At 36.6% G+C, this 16,359-nt stretch overlaps 1 protein-coding gene and 1 non-coding gene across 7 annotated transcripts in view; one reads left to right on the top strand and one right to left on the bottom strand.

Moving 5' to 3' along the window:
* Positions 1 to 16,359, top strand: part of NAALADL2 (N-acetylated alpha-linked acidic dipeptidase like 2) — a 1,471,888-nt gene that overhangs the window by 531,503 nt on the left and 924,026 nt on the right. The window lies entirely within an intron of this gene.
* On the bottom strand, positions 11,362 to 11,488 carry LOC133752963 (small nucleolar RNA SNORA61). Its single transcript, XR_009865008.1, has one exon. It is a non-coding gene; the product is annotated as a small nucleolar RNA SNORA61 (small nucleolar RNA).

Below are 16,359 nucleotides of genomic sequence, written 5' to 3'. Positions count from 1 at the left end.
TAACATATCTATGTTTAGCATGCTGCTGTTGAATAACGAAGAACTACAGAAGCTTTAATTTTCACAGGTACTTAGAGTTCACATAAATTAGCAGCAGTGGAGAATGAAGAAGGAAAGAAGAAAGCTCCCATAGTGATGCCCTCTATTACTCAGCATTTAATGTCCCATGATAGTCATAGCAATTGTGTGGTATCTATATACATCATTATCCCTGTTTTTGGAAATGAAAGCATTGAACTAAAAAATGTAACATGGTCATTCAGCCACTGTATTTGTTTCCAAGGGTTGCTGTAACAACATGCCACCAACTCTGAGGCTTACACAGCAATAATTTATTGTCCCATGGTCCGAAAGGATAGAAGTCTAAGATGATGATGTTGACATGTCCATGCTGTCTCTGAAGGCATTGAGGAGGCCTCCCTCCTAGCTTCTGTGTGCCATGGCCTATGGCAGCATAATTCTAAAGTCTGCATGGTGTTGTCCCTGTGTACAGTTATGTGTCCAAATGTCCCTTTTTGTAAGTCACATTCATTAGGAGAACACTTTATGCCCCCATGACCTCCTCTTAACTAATTAAATCTGCAATGACCAAATTCCCAAATAAGGTCACATTCTGAAGTACTAGTGGTTAGAATTTAAAAATGTGAGTCTCTAAGGGCCACAGCAGTAAGTTGGTAGGGCAGTTAGTATTTAATTGTAAATTGTTCTAGCTCTAAAATTTACATTATTTGAAGGCAGAAAAAATAGATATATTTTGTTCCTTGAAGCTAAATTTTTATGGGTTTTCAGTTTTTAATAAATTAGAAAATGGAAAGAAGAAAAGGTTGTGATGAACACTTTGTTGGAAATAAAATATTCTCACATTTGTAATGTGCACTGAGAAGTTTTGGCTTTTATGTTCTGTTTGGTTTTGTCTGGTTTTGATTTAGGAGAAGCACAGAGCCAGACAGAGAGTTCCTATCTGTTAACTCACTCCCCAAATGTCCACAAGGTCTAGGACTCTGCTGGGCCAAAACTTTGAACCCATAATTCTATCTGCTGCTCTCATGAAGGAGGCAGGAATCTAAGCAACCACCTGAGTCCTCATGTTGCCTGCAAGGGTCTGCTTAAGCAGGAAGCTGGAGTCAGGAGCCAGAGCCAGGCAGTGAACCCAGTCATGCTGACAAGGGACATGGGCATCCCAACTACTTAGCTAATCTCCTGCTCTGATTCTTGGCTTTTATGGTGTTGGTAGGATGGAACAAATTTTTTAGGATAATATTTTATCATTTTTATCAATGGGCTTTTAATAATGTTAATCGGGTTTGGGTAGACATTGGGCACAGCAGTTTAAGAAGCAGATTGTTTTACTCTTATCCCATCTCAGAATGCCTAAGTCAGTGTCTTGGCTCAGTCTCCAATCCAGCCTCCTGCCAATGTGCATGCTTGGAGGCAACAAGTAATGGCTTAAGTACCTAGATCCCTTCCATTCACCTGGGAGACACCGGTTGAGTTTCCAGCTGCTGGCTTTGGCCTGACCCAGCCCTGTTGTGGGCATTTGTGATGTGAACTAGCAGATTGCTGATCTGTTTCTGAGTGTTTCAGTTAAATGAATTTTTTAAAACAATGTTAATCTGCCAGCAAGATAACAGAAGACTACAGGAAAGAAAAAATGATCACAAGAAGATGAGTTCAGAGGTTAAAATCCAAGCTTGAAGATGTAAGGCCCATAAGAAGTGTTACAGCAAGAATGTGACCAGAAGAGGCACATGTTGTAGAGAGTTATATTTCCTAAAACTTGATTGTTAATTGGAGATAGAAACAGAAGAATTCAGAAATGATAGGTTTTCATGCCTGAACAGACAAGGAACATGGTAACCTTTATATTCAATTAGGAGACACTATTTTCTGTTTTCACTTTGAGTTATAATTATATTTCTGGATTTTCTCCACTGTTGTCATGCAGGAAATCCCCTTGCTCCTTTACTTTGTGTCACAAAATAATGTTGGCCATACATCCCTGATTTGGAGGGGGTTTATATTTTGTATATCAGTTAAGATGTCACCTGAGATGCCCATGTTCCCTGTTGAAATGCTGGGTTTGATTCCAAGCTCTGATCTTGATTCCAGCTTTCTTTAATGCACAACCCTGGAAATAGCAAGTAATGGCTCTAATGGTTCACCCACAGGAGAAACTTGGATTGAGCTCCTGATTCCTGGTTTCTACCTGGCCCAGCCCTAGGGAGTAAACTAGCAAATAAGGCTGTCTCTCTCTCTCTCTCTCTCTCTCTCTCTCTCTCTATATATATATATATATATATCCCTTTTAAATAAAAAAATTAATAATATGTTCCTTATGGGATACATAAAGACAACTTCCCTATTGAAAAAAAAAAAAAAACAAAAAAACGTGGTGTTGTATATAAGCAAATCAAGATGCATGAGGGGCCGGCACCGTGGCTTAACAGGCTAATCCTCCGCCTTGCGGCGCCAGCACACCGGGTTCTAGTCCCGGTTGGGGCGCCGGATTCTGTCCCAGTTGCCCCTCTCCCAGGCCAGCTCTCTGCTATGGCCTGGGAAGGCAGTGGAGGATGGCCCAAGTCCTTGGGCCCTGCACCCGCATGGGAGACCAGGAGAAGCACCTGGCTCCTGGCTTCAGATCAGCGAGATGCGCCGGCCGCAGCGGCCATTGGATGGTGAACCAACGGCAAAGGAAGACCTTTCTCTCTGTCTCTCTCCCTCACTAACCACTCTGCCTGTCCCCCCCCCCCAAAAAAAAAAAAAAAAAAAGCATGAGGACAGAACAAGGCATTATTCATTTGGTGGATTTTGGAATTCGTGCAAGAGAGTTAACTTTTGGCAAATGCAGTACAACATTTCTTTGATAGACCTCCATTAGATCCTCATATCCACCTTGGCCACAAATTGAAATGATTGATTTAATGCATCTTAAGTTATTTGATACATAGGATATTTTTACTGTCTGATCTGATTGTGGCGGCACAATTGTGGTTTACTCTACTGTCACATCATCAGGTTTGAAATATATTTTATCCGTGTGCTATACTGTACACAATTTATACAACATCTATTACTAGTCCAGAGCCAAAGAAAAGGTATGAGGAAATGAAGACTTGTGCCTCATAGGAAATATCATTTTGTAAATCAATTCAGAAGATTTCAGTTCCAAAAATATTAGACATGCTTGGAGGGTTTTTATAGATGCTCCATAAAACAAATTAAAGTGAGAGATTGGTTTTTAAAGATAGTTTTAGATAAACATAGCTTTTAAAAACTTTACATATGGAAAGTTTAGAGAAACTTTTCAAAGTTAATAAAATAGCAAAAGACTAAAACCAAGCTGATGGCTATCTCTATTCCCAGTAGATTATGATTTTAATGTTTTGAGGTGTAGGCAGCCCAGGCATTAGAATTTCTTAAATCTGTGCAAGCACTTCCATTTATAGTAAGAAGTAAAAGACAGTGCCCAAAAGCTTTGCTAAACCATGGTATTGTTTAAGCCATTAGGAAATCCTATTCACTATCAGAAATCAATATATTATAGTGCATAAAAATGTAAGCTTTGATGTATGTTCTGTGCACACATACCATTTTGTGTAGTACTTTATAAAAACTTTTCCTTGGGATGAAAATGAATTTATTAAAAAAATAAAACCTTGATATTTAAGAAATTAGATTGTGGTTCAGGAAGCATAAAACCAATGAATATTTACATTGTATTCATTCTTCATTCATTCTATTCATTTTTTTATCAAGTAACAACTAGGTTCCAGGTACTGAGTTAGTGCATGATGGAAGAACAATAAATAAAAGAGACAAAATTCCTCTTCTTGGGGAGCTTATGTTCTAGTGGTGGAGATTTAAAATACATTTGACATTTGCTATCATTGTATCATTTGTTTCATTCAAGTTACCTATTGATTTTCCTTCTTAAAATAAATTTTAAAATAAATAAATTTTAAAAGAGCCATAAAATATGTAAAATAATGAACAGTTCAGGTAATACCCTTATGTGTCAAATTTATGAAAATATTGCATGAATGACAGATAATTGACCACATACTTGGCATCAATATGTAGAACCTTAAATATCTTTTCTTGTTTTTATTTGTTTGAAAGAGTTACAGAGAGTGGGAGAAACAGAGAGAGAGGTCTTCCATCAGCTAGTTCACTCCCCAAATGGCCGCAATGGCTGGAGCTGGGTCAGTCTGAAGCCAGGAGCTAGGAGCTTCTTCCAGGTCTCCCCCATGGGTGTAGGGGCTTATGTACTTGGGCCATCTTCTACTGCTTTCCCAGGCCATAGCAGAGAGCTGGATTGGAAGTGGAGCAGCCTGAACTCAAACCAGCACCCATATGGGATGCTGGCACTGCAGGCTGGGGCTATAACCCACTACATCACAGCGCCAGCCCCTAAAATGTCTTAATTGTTCAAAGATTAGGGAGAAAACGGGCAGGAAGCTTTACTTATATTTGTAAAAGTGTATTCTTTAGTGGAATTTAAAATTTTTCATTCAGCATATACATTACTTAAACATTGTAAAAAGCAATATTTACCATTAAGTATCAAATATTCCTGTATCCTATTCTGAAATTCATCAGCCTACATGTAGAACAGCAAAATCCTAGAAGACAAATGAAGGAGAAAAAGGCTGAAGAGAATAAGCCATTAAAATATTCTTCTGTATGGAGATGGAAGTGATAAAGGCTGTCTTTGAGAGCACATTGATTTGAAACCAGAGAGCTCAATCTTCATTGTTCACTTGAGAGAATAGATACACAATGATCTTTACTATGAATTAGTATTATGTTTAGAAATATTAGCATTCAGATTAAGTGCCACCAATTAGATTATTGTGTGTTTACCTAGAACTAAATAAAACCTGTAGGAAAGATAGTTTCTGTATGAATGCAGGACTTCTAGTCTTGAATTTTTGTAAATTCTTATCTAGTAGTAGATCTGAGACATCCAAAAGCAATTAATACTAAAATTGATCTCAACAAAAACAACTTATTAAAATCATATTTTGTTTCCTTTTACTAAGCAATAATATAATAGTTTAAATGGTACATTTAGTTTCCCAGGGATGAACTGTTAGAACCAGTAATTTAGATATCTAGTAATCCATTAAAATGTAGTTCAAGGTTTAAGAAAATACATCTGTAACTCTGAGAAATGGCAGTGAACATGATGCAAATTAATTTAAGAAGAATCAGGATTTAGGGTATTATTGTTTCTGTATTTGGTGCTCTGAGAACCACCTCTATGCTCATTGAGTTCCAACTACAATTTTTCATAGATAGACTTGAAGATTGAATTTTCTGTTCGTGTGATTTAAATGTACGGGAAAAGTGAAGACTAGTTGTGATAAGATCATTGCTGATTTGAAGTAATGTAATTTTTTGGGTTCACTAATAATGAATTTGTCAGGAATGTTTTCTTGTCTGTCTTCAAGTCCAATAACTATTTTAAACATATTATAGATAATATCTATTATAAGATGTACTTTCTGTGCATTTTTATACAACAGTTTCATTCATACTGACTCAAAGTATTTTTGAGCAAAAATAGAAAGTTATTTCAGAGAGAAAATTTTATCTTCTTAACATGATTCTTTCTGAATATTACTTAAATTTATAAATATCTTCATCAATTTTCTAATGACCCTAAAATAATTTCTTATAAGTTTTTGTAGAATAAAAGGATATTCAAGTTATGGAAACGATAATTCGCAGTATAGAGACTGAATTAAATATACTGTTTGAGGAGTATATACATCAACTTTGGAACAATAGTTAAAACAAATATATCAAATTTAATCATTCGTACATATAAGTGTCACATTACTTATCAATATCTTTTTTAAACATAGATTTGTATGAATCACAGTGTTTGTCTAGATGAACATGTAGAGAAATTGTAAATGAACTATTTTCCCAAATTTTATTTGACTATTAATTCTTAGAGCCCTGGGACTCAATATTAGAACTTCTGTTTCACTCTTCAAAGGAGTGAGACATCCTTTGTCCAAATACACAGCATAGGTAAAATTGCAATTGTAACAGATGTTATAAAAGGAAGGTATGCAATACTCTCAGATTAAGATATAGTCTCTCTTATACATGGGAGCTAAAATTTAAAAAAAAATAAGGTAGAGAAAGAAATGACTGTGTATATGAGTATTTCTGCAAATGTAATTTTTTAAAAACATTTATTTAGTAAATATAAATTTCCAAAGTACAGTTTATGGATTACAATGGCTCCCCCCCCCATAACTTCCCTCCCACCAGCAACCCTCCCATCTCCCACTCCCTCTCCCATTCCATTCACATCAAGATTCATTTTCAATTCTCTTTATACACAGAAGATCAACTTAGTATATATTAAGTAAAGATTTCATCAGTTTGCCACCACACAGAACACAAAGTTCCAAATAGTGTTTGAGCACCAGTCATATTATTAATTCACATTAAACTACACCTTAAGGACAGAGATCCTACATGGGGAGTAAGTGCACAGTGACTCCTGTTGTTGACTTAACAACTTGCCACTCTTGTTTAAGACATCAGCAATCTCCCCAGGCTCTAGTCATGAGTTGCCAAGGGCATGGAAGCCCCTGAGCTTGCCGACTTTGTTCTTATTTCTACAAGGCCATAGTCAAAGTGGAAGTTCTCTCCTCCCTTCAGAAAAGGTACCTCCATCTTTGATGGCCCATTCTTTCCACTGGGATCTCACTTGCAGAGATCTTTCATTTAGGTTTGTTTTTTTTTCCAGAGTGTCTTGGCTTTCCATGCCTAAAATACTCTCATGGGCTCTTCAGCCAGATCTGAATGCCTTAAGGGCTGATTCTGAGGCCAGAGTGCTATTTAGGACATCTGCAATTCTATGAGTCTGCTGTGTTTCCCACTTCCCATGTTGGATTGTTCTCTCCCTTTTTGATTCTATCAGTTAGTATTAGCAGACACTTGTCTTGTATGTGTGATCCCTTTGACTCTTAGACCTATCATTATGATCAATTGTGAACTGAAATTGGTCACTTGAACTAGTGAGATGGCATTGGTACATGCAACCTTGATGGGATTGTATTGGAGTTAGAAATGTTGTTTAAAAAAAAAAAAAACAACTTTGTTTTATACCTTTATTAAACCAGTAGTTAGAATATTACACTATCTACAGTTTTAATGATCTTGATTACTTTAAAATTCATTGTATGTAGGTGAAATGGTCATTTTTTCCAGTCAATTATTTATTTTCTTTTTGACAGGCAGAGGTAGACAGTGAGAGAGAGAGAGAGAGAGAGAGAGAGAGAGAAAGGTCTTCCTTCCATTGGTTCACCCCCCAAATGGCTGCTACTACCGACACCCTGTGCTGATCCGAAGCCAGGAGCCAGGTGCTTCTCCTGGTCTCCCATTAGGGTGCAGGGCCCAAGGGCTTTGGCCATCCTCTACTGCCTTGCCGGGCCACAACAGAGAGCTGGACTGGAAGAGGAGCAACCGGGACAGAATCTGGCACCCCAACCGGGACTAGAACCTGGGTACTGGCACCACAGGCAGGGGATTAGCCAAGTGAGGCATGGCACTGGCCTCCAGTCAATTATTATTCATAGCTGTTGTCTACTTCCCTTTAAACTAGGATCTTTTGCTTTTTACTTGGTAAACTTCTTATTTGCTTTTTACTTGTTAAACTTCTTATTTATAATACTTAATAAAGTATTAAACTTTTTCACTGAAATATAAATTTAAAATACATAATGTCAAAATCAAAAAAAAAGGAGAAAAAAGGAGAATGGGAGGGAGAGTGGGGTAAGAAGGGAGAGAGGAATGAAGTGAATATCATTATGTTCTTAAAATTGCATCTACAGATCATAGGAATCCATTAAAATACATTAGAATTTTAAAAATAAAGAAATAAAGGAGGATTGCCCAAGTCATGGAGATGAGGGGAGGTTTCTCAGAGGAGGTGCTCCCAGTGCCTTCTTGGAGAAAACTCCGTTTCTGCTAAGGATATTTGTCTGCATAGATAAATTTGCATAGGAGAGATGTAAATTGTTGATGTTGAAAGATAAGAAAACTAAGAAATTTTTAAAATAACGTGTCTTTTTCTTGAGGACTATCAAAACAAAGTACTACAACTTCGGTGGCTTAAAACAATAGAAATCTACTCTTTCACAGTTAACGCGACATTTTAAGACACTGTTTCAAACAACAGACATTTCTGCTGTCAGTTCTGTAAGCTAGACATTTGAAATCAAGATGTTGGCAGGTTCATGCTATCTTCATGTCTTTCCCCTAGTTTCTGGTGCTGCTGGTACTGCCTTACAGTCATACCACTTTGACCTTGGACCTTCATTGTCACACTGTGTTCTTCCTGTATGTGTTTGTCCAAAGTTTTCTCTTCTTATAATGTATTCGATTAAGAGGCCACCTGACTATAGCTGCAAATATCTTTTTTTTTTTTCAAATAAAGTTATATTCACAAGTTGTGGATGAGTTGGGGTAGGAGTGGGGAGAGGTGAAACTAGTCAACTCAGTACAATGTGAAACCCAGAAAATTGCTAAAATAATAAGTCTGTATCCATTTTTTATCTATATGTCATGTGTAACTGATAATAAAACCTTGTTAAATATGTTTGATTCCAACCATGTATATCTTAAAAGTTGACAGAATCAAGCGAACACTGTCAGAGTTTAGAGGAGAACTAAATGTCCCGGGCAAAAAAAATCATAAGCAAATTTCACTTACGATTCATCTCTCCTCAGCATGTCAAATAGTTAAAGGTTCTTCACACTTGAAATGTGACAACTGAACAACCAAATAAAGTACTTTAAGAGAGAGTAATGATATAAATAAAAAAATCTTTGGAATAATTACCTCACATGTATGAACATGTTTGTCACAGTTTGCTCAACAATTAAATTTCTGAATTTTTACTAACATTGTATGTTTTTTTTCCTTATAGAAAAAAAATTATCTTATTCTTTTAGTGGCTAACAATACAGAGTATAATAAGATTCAAATGGCACAGATCAATATCAAGAATGTAACAAAAACAAGGATAATAGAGAACAGTTAACTATAATTCTTCTATAAAAGGGTGGAAAAACCCATAAGATGTGGAACTAATGATGTGAAATTACTGGATCTCATCTGCATAGAGATTACCCAGCTGTTCTATAATTAATACAAAAGAATGCAATATGAATTTCTTAACCAGACTGTGATTTCATTAACCTTAGCAGATATCATGAAATCCACAAAATTTTTGATTGATTTAAAGACTATTCTGATTCTTTAATATATTTTACTTTCCAAATAATCAAAATCATAAGTTACATCATATAAAACATGCTTGTTTTGTTATGTCCTTAAACTGCTCAACCAGTGTTTTCCAAGTGTCTTCACAACAGTCATCATCTGTCAATAGTAAGCAATGTGTAAATGTTGATTGTGCAGCAACCCCATCAGAAGCAGACAGATCAGACTGAATGGTGATTCATTACCTACTTGTGTGTCAGAGTTTAGAAGATCCTGTTCACGCTGTTCTATAGCATTTACGAGTTCTGACAGTTTAAAAACAGTGAAAAGGTGGGGGGCAAAAACAAAGAATGCAAAACATGTGATGAGAAAACCTGATAGCTGAGGCTACAGAATTTTCTTTTTAGTGAATTTTATCCAGATAAGTCATTTTTTTTACCAACATAAAAGGATAAACCAGTTGGATTAAAAAGTGAAAATATCAAGCAGATTACTATTTGTCTCTCAAATACTATAATGGAAATAATTTTCTTGATGCCATAAACACTTGATTAGTTTAGAAAATTAAAAACTTCTGCTGTGAAAACCAAGCTTATAGCTTAAAAGAATTGGGCTGTTTTGATTCAAAATTGGAAAACTTTTGCCAATCTTTTTCCTACACTAAATAAGCAGATCATGAGGTTGTCATTGTGGGATAAACTGTAAAGCCACTGCCCGAGACTCTGACATACCATATGTGCAACCTATTTGTGTTCTGGCTGCTCCACCTCTTATCCAGCTCCCTACCAAGGGCATGAAAAACAGTGGAAGATGTCCCACCTCCCACAGGGAGACACAGATGGAGTTCTTGGCTTTTGGGTTCAGCCTGGGCCACCCCTAGCTGTTGCAGCTATCTGGGGAATGAACCAGCAGATAGAGCGCTCTCTCTCTCTCTCTCTCTCTCTCTGGCCCTCTTTCTGCAACTGTGATTTTCAAATAAATAATTTTAAAAAATATTTTTAAAAATAAATAAGCACATCCTTCCCTTAGAGGAAGTTGTTTGGGTTGACTTTTCTGTTCTTTGTTGATGAATTGTGGGTTTTTCAGACCCTATATTTTAATCACATAATTTTCTGACCTCAATTATATTTCTCAGACTGCAACAGGTAATGAGTAATGGAATTGTTAATAGGACTTTGTAAGTTGCATTTAAAGAATGAGATGAAAATACATTATGGAATTTTCTACTAGAACATCTTTTATTCAGCAAGATTACTTATCAGTTGGAGTTTCTTAAATTCGTATTTTTAATCCCAACCTTTATATTGCTGGAACATTATTACTTAAAAAAAAAGAGAGAATGAAAATATAGAAATGCAGTGATTTATTTCATAAACTGATGATAACGCTATCTGAATGGAGTGAAACAGGGATAAGATAGTGATATGATTATTAGCATCATATAAAAATACTGAATTGGAAATAGCTTCAGCTTTCTATGTATGCAGGGATAAGTAAAGTCAGAACAATTGGGAAGGAAGCAGGATACCTCGACATAGTTCCTCATAACAGTAGAGCACATAGGAAATAATTTTCTTTGTATTAAGTCCTGGTAAATTTCAAGAAAACTATGTTTCATTTAAGTTTTTATGTACCATAAGTTCTATTGGCCAACTGTTCTTCAACCAACTAGCTCAATTTCCACGACTTACTCTTCTTTTTATAAAATATACTGAACTAAGGTTAAGTCATGCTGAATGCTTATAGAGTTATCTACCTGGGCACTGCTACTCCCTTCTCTTGACTTGTGTGCCTACCATTTACCCACCTTACTCTAAAAAAAAAGATCTTAGATTATTATGAGAGCTCATTCTGAAGTCTGTTTTATTTATTGATTTTGATTTGTGCCCTCAAACTATCATCTGCTGTAATGACAGGCTGGCAAAGACCACCAATCCTTAGTAAAGAAGACAGGTGTCTAAAATAGATAGTAAGAGAAAAATGTTAAATTGATAAGGAAGGTAGAAAATGAAGAGGCCATTATAAAGAAAAATGAAAGAAGAAAAAAAAAAACAAAAAAGTACGATTGGTGAAGATTACACAGCAAGTGTTCTTTTTTATTTTTTCAACCTTGTTTGAGGCTGGCCTTATGCTGTATATCAGACTGCAACACTGTGAAGCCAGCTTCAGCATCACTTTTGTTTCTTGTACTACCATCAAGACCCATGTTCCAGTCAGATGGAGAAGGGAACCAGGGGGTAGAGCCAAGGCTTTTAATCATGTTTCCTTAGCTTAAGACTACAATTTAGTACAATTTAATACTTTATCCTTCATGTATTTTTTTAAATAATTTATTTATCTATTTGAGAGATAGAATTACAGACAGAGAGAGGGTGAGACAGAAAGTTCTTGCATCTGCTGGTTCACTCCCCAAATGGCTACAAAGACTGGAGCTGAGCCAATCTGAAGACAGGAGCTTCTCCTGGGTCTCCCACATGGGTTGGGGGCCCAAGCACTTGGACCATCTTCCACTACTTTCCCAGGCCATAGCAGAGAGCTGGATTGGAAGAGGAGCAGCAGGTACATGAACCAGCACCCATCTGAGATGGTGGCACTGCAAGCAAAGGCTTAGCCTACTATACCACAGCGCCAGCCCCTCCTTCAGGTATTTTTACCCTGGAATTATTGAAGTTCTAATCAGTATGAGTGCTATCATTCAGTTATGTATTTTAATTCTTATTTCTAAACCTCTACAAGTGAATAGACTTCAGGAATTGGAAACTACTGGATATTTTTATATAATATTAATTTATATAATATTAATAGCTAACATCTTCAAGGTAGTCAGGCAGAGAGTGAACCCTGAGACTTCATGTTGACTTCCAGCTCTGTAGTTTTATATCCTTTGTCAAGACATTTTGAGGTTAAGTTGAAAATGCCTAAACCAAAATAATGCTACATTTTAACTTTATATTCAAATCAATGTAATCATTCAAATTTTTCAGCTCTCATATTTTCATGTGAAATCTAGAAATAGTCTGAAATGTGTGACCAAATTCTGCTTAACTATCTACATTACAGCCAGCACATCAACAAATGGAAGCTCATAGTTAAACAGGATTTTTCCCATGTCTGAGAAAGCACAAGATTTAAAAAAATAAGGCTTATTTGAATAATTGAAAAGGAGAGTTACAGAGATAGAGATATCAGAGACATAGAGAGGGAGAAAGAGTGGGACCTTCCACGTTGGTTCACTGTCCAAATGTCTGCAACAGCCAGGATTGGGTCAGTCTAGAGCCAGGAGTAAGGAATTGCATCTTGGTTTCCCATGTGAGTGGCAAGAATCCAAGCAGCTGGGCCATCACCTAGTTCCCCCCAGCTCACATTAACCAGAAACTAGGTCAAAACTAGAGTAGCTGGGACTTGAATCAGGAGGCTTAATCTGCAGTCACAGCACCCACCCAAGATTTTCTTTTTCTTTTACTAAGAACCATGTTCCCAATTCTAAGATAAACCTGTATTTTAATCATTTTCATTTGTAGATCATGGTTGGAAACCAGTTTGCAGTACTGTCATCAAATGGCATATGCTTATGTTACCAGCAATGAAGAATAATCAGTTAGGTGAAGTAAAAACATTGATCAATCTGTAGAAATGTAAAATTTTTATAAGAAATATAATATCTTCTAGGTTCATCCTGGCTGCAAAATATAACTTAAAGACTGTAACTTTATGATGATTGTAAAAGACCAAAACATTCTATTAAAATTAAGAAAACAAAAGTGAAAACACCACTGTTATTAATAAACTTACTACTAGTTTCTCAACATTGCAGAAGCACAGTCCACATTTCCTTTACATTGGAATTGAAGCACAATAATATAGATAATAAAGTAACTGTTTTGTTTTGTGTATAGGGATTTAACATAAATATAAAATAATTTTCCCCAGTCTATTATTCTGGCATTATAAAAGCTTTCAAAACTGAAGTTTACTTTATTAACATTTAAAAGCAGGCTAATGACAGAAGCTAATAGGGAGAAATCATATACTTAATAAGTGAATATTTTTCAATTTCCTCTACCAAGTTGTAGTTTTAAAATTGTCTTTTTGTGTTGTACAAGCTTTTCTTAAGGAGTCCTGGCCTTGACATTCATTAGATTTCTTTGAAATGCATTAAATTTTGTGTACTCTAATTCACTGAAGAAAGCAAATCTCTTGCAATGTTTCTCAAAAATGTGTCAGTTATTCATAAAAAACTCCTTAATTAGTGTCATTGGCCATATTATTTTTGATATTACTATAGTACGTTAGATTTATCAAAATATCAAGGAGTTAATTGAGGCTAAGATTTATTTGTAGAATGCTAAATACATTCAGAAGTAAGGTTCCTGGATTATACCTGATAAATACTTTGAGAACTATTGGCTAATTAGTTATTGAATGCACACATGTAATATTAACTAAAACTGTTCAAGCTTTTGCCACACATATTTTTCAATGTTAAAATTATAAAATTATTATTCTTGTATATAACTGTGGCTTTGTTAGATTTTGCAGGAGGATGTGGAAGTTACTTTTTCACTCCAAATGAAAAACTTTAGATTTAATTACCTTTCATCGGTAAGTCAAATAGGTATATTTGAAAAACATAAAAATAGAAAATTAGCTCTTAGCAAGAAGTCAGTTTTCTCCCAAGTCTAGTGCCTATTTAAAGACATATAAATTACTTCTCCAGCTCACTGTTCGGCTGCCCTAAATCTCAAATATGAAATATACTTAAACTTTAGCATGCATTTCTGGCCCATCTTTTATGAACCAAGTTCTTTGTTAGGTTCTGAAGATGAGTAAGACATGATTGCTTCTTTGAAAAACATTAAGTTCATCAAGCAAAGACAGATCAATGAGTGAGTAACATTAATGTAGTATAGCATTACAATAGAGATATATGCAAGCAGGTGCTCCCCTGGATGTGGCATGTCATCCTTTTTGGAGTCTTCTTAAGATTCCTTCGAACAGAGGTTGTCAAATGTTTCCAGGAAGATCCAGATAGAAAATACTTTCGCCGGCGCCGCGGCTCAATAGGCTAATCCTCCGCCTAGCGGCGCCGGCACACCGGGTTCTAGTCCCGGTCGGGGCACCAATCCTGTCCCGGTTGCCCCTCTTCCAGGCCAGCTCTCTGCTGTGGCCAGGGAGTGCAGTGGAGGATGGCCCAAGTCCTTGGGCCCTGCACCCCATGGGAGACCAGGATAAACACCTGGCTCCTGCCATTGGATCAGCGCGGTGCGCCGGCCGCAGCACGCTACCGCGGCGGCCATTGGAGGGTGAACCAACGGCAAAAGGAAGACCTTTCTCTCTGTCTCTCTCTCTCACTGTCCACTCTGCCTGTCAAAAAAAAAAAAAAATACTTTCAACTCTGTCATGACTACTCAACTCTCCCATTGTAGCTCAAGAGCAGCCAAATAAAATATCTAAAGGCATAAGAAGATGGACCCTAGGAAACCCTGAATAAATATTCAGTGCCTGCTGATAGGACAGTGCCTTTAGTCTATTTACCCTCTCATCACACCATTTTATTTATTTTTTCTCCTCTGTTCCAGTTTCTTCTCATTATTTTTTTTTCTTTTGCTGAGTTGAAGCTGGAATCCATAATTATAATCAGTTATGCTAATAGCACCAAAACCGATTTCCGTCACTGATTTCAAAAACTAGCCACTGGTAATAATAGCAACTGCTTAAAAAAATCTGTACGTAGAGCATACTCGATCACATTACATTTCTATTTTTCTTAAAGATCTTATTTTTATTTATTTGAAAGGCAGAGTGACAGAGAAAGTAGGGGAGACAGAGAAAGAGATCTTGTATCTGCTGGTTCACTCCCCAAATGACCACAATAGGAACTCCAGTGGTATCTCCCATGTGTGGCAGGGGTCCAAGCACTTAGGCCATCTTCTGCTGCCTTCCCAGGCATATCATCATGGAGCTGGATCAGAAGCAGAGTAGCCAGGACACCAAGCAGTGCTCCTGTATGGCTTGCTGTCATTACAGGCTGTAGCTTAAGTGCTGTACCACAACACCCTACACCACTAACCCCTACAGTTTATTTCATTTAGTTCTTAAAACCATCCTGTGTGCAAGATATCATTTTCATTTTACATGTAAGGAAACTAAGCCTTGGAGAGGGGCAGGGATTTGCTCAAGATTATGCAGCTGGAAGAAGCCAGCAAATGATATGCTAATAGTGTAGCCTGCTCATAAAACTCCAGTCCCATTTATAGGGGATCAGTAGCTATAATGACCAACCAACCTGTACTAGTTTATCTGAGTAGGAGGGGTTTCCTCACACAGGAGACTTTAAATGCTAAAATAAGAAAAGTTCCAGGCTAACCAGGTCAATATGGTCACTCTATCCATAGCCCCAGCTCCTAGATTCCAGTGTTTTTCAAAATTGAATGATTCTGAGAGTCACTTAGAGATCTTATGAGTGTGATTCTCCTGAAGGTTCTGATTGAGTGGGTCTGGATGGGGATGAAGAATATTCATTTCCAACACGCCGGAAGGTGATGCTGATACTGTCCATCTGTTTATACTCTAAGTAGCAAAGTATTTTTGCCCATTCCCAGACCTCAACAATCAGAATCTTCATTTTAACAAGATTCCCTAGGTGATTCACACACTCAAGTTTAAGAGGCTCTATCCTAGTTCACATAGAATGATAATAAATTAATCTTTACCTGTGTTTATTTCTCTTGATTAAAGTGACCTTTAAGACTGAGTAGCTGCTTTTGCCAATATCCCTTATTTTAGCTTTCTGGGAGTCCAGACACCTCTTTGCTTGCACATTGATCCATATACCTATTCCTATTTTTTCCTAGTACCCTGTAACTTTCTTGAACTCAATTATTTAAGCTCAATGTTGGGTTTTTGCTCTTGTGACTCTTATTCTACAAAAGAATATATTTCACTTGAGAATATCACATGAAAGGGGGCTTTAATGTCATTGAATTTCAACTATAAAACTGTCCATCAGACTATAGTATACACGATTGTGACAATAATAGATTAGTATTTCAAAATTACAACTTATGGCATCAGAAAAAAATGAAGCTTATTGGGAATAGGTGCTA

The sequence above is a fragment of the Lepus europaeus genome, chromosome 2 (assembly GCF_033115175.1).
Source record: "Lepus europaeus isolate LE1 chromosome 2, mLepTim1.pri, whole genome shotgun sequence".
NCBI classification, from domain to species: domain Eukaryota; kingdom Metazoa; phylum Chordata; class Mammalia; order Lagomorpha; family Leporidae; genus Lepus; species Lepus europaeus.
This window is presented reverse-complemented; position numbering and strand designations above follow the sequence as displayed.